The 1,083-nt window shown below is 34.7% G+C and overlaps 1 long non-coding RNA gene across 4 annotated transcripts in view; it reads left to right on the forward strand.

Annotated features, from left to right (window-relative positions):
* The first annotated feature begins 2 nt into the window (after nucleotides 1-2).
* The window catches only part of LOC106941933 (uncharacterized), a 20,055-nt gene continuing 18,974 nt past the window's right edge, over nucleotides 3-1,083 (forward strand). For 2 of the 4 annotated variants that reach the window (XR_001423488.1, XR_001423490.1), the window contains exons 1-3: nucleotides 3-29; nucleotides 163-213; nucleotides 641-691. This is a non-coding gene — a long non-coding RNA (uncharacterized LOC106941933). Of the gene's footprint in view, nucleotides 30-162; nucleotides 214-640; nucleotides 749-825; nucleotides 838-1,083 lie in introns of those variants that run through there. The other 2 variants (XR_001423489.1, XR_001423487.1) reach the window with 2 other exon arrangements.

Here is a 1,083-nt window from a genome sequence, read left to right on the forward strand (position 1 = left end):
CTAAAAAACCAGTTGTGCCACCAAAATTGGTGAGTGAGAAATTAACAACACCTCTCACAGGTTTACAGTACTTTAATCATGACCCAAATTTTGAAACTATACAAAATGTACAAGTGGAAAGGTTTCCTTTGATGGATTTTTAATATTCCTTTGTCTACTCAGCCTGCAAAAAAGAAGGATGGGTCTAAAAAACCAGTTGTGCCACCAAAATTGGTGAGTGAGAAATTAACAACACCTCTCACAGGTTTACAGTACTTTAATCATGACCCAAATCTTGAAACTATACAGAATGTACAAGTGGAAAGGTTTCCTTTGACGTTTTTTCAATATTCCTTTGTCTACTCAGCCTGCAAAAAAGAAAGACGGGTCTAAAAAACCAGTTGTGCCACCAAAGTTAGTAAGTAAGAAGTTATCAACACCTGTCACAGGTTTTACAGTACTTTAATCATGACCCAAATTTTGAAACTATACAGAATGTACAAGTGGAAAGGTTTCCATTGACATTCATAAGTGAAAAGTTATCAACATCTGCCACAGGTTTTACAATACTTTAATCATGACAAAATATTAGTAAAATTAGACAATGTACAAGTGGAGAGGTTTCCTTTGACGGTTTTATAATATTCCTTTGTCTACTCAGCCTGCAAAAAAGAAGGACGGGTCCAAAAAACCAGTTGTGCCACCAAAATTGGTAAGTGAGAAATTATCAACACCTGGCACAGGTTTTACAGTACTTTAATCATGACCCAATTTTGAAACTATACAAAATTTACAAGTGAAACATTTTCTCATTAACAATATTTCAATATTTCATTGTCTACTCAGCCTGCAAAAAAGAAGGACGGGTCTAAAAAACCAGTTTTGCCACCAAAATTGGTGAGTGAGAAATTATCAACACCTCTTACAGGTTTTACAGTACTTTAATCATGACACAATGTTATTAAAATTACAAAATGTACAAGTGGAAAAGTTTCCATTGACGGTTTTTTTAATATTCCTTTGACTACTCAGCCTGCATTAACGAAGGACGGGTCTAAAAAACCAGTTGTGCCACCAAAATTGGTGAGTGAGAAATTATCAACA

The sequence above is a fragment of the Poecilia latipinna genome, unplaced genomic scaffold (genome assembly GCF_001443285.1).
Source record: "Poecilia latipinna isolate Pla-1442-1.1 unplaced genomic scaffold, P_latipinna-1.0 Scaffold3943, whole genome shotgun sequence".
Taxonomy (NCBI): domain Eukaryota; kingdom Metazoa; phylum Chordata; class Actinopteri; order Cyprinodontiformes; family Poeciliidae; genus Poecilia; species Poecilia latipinna.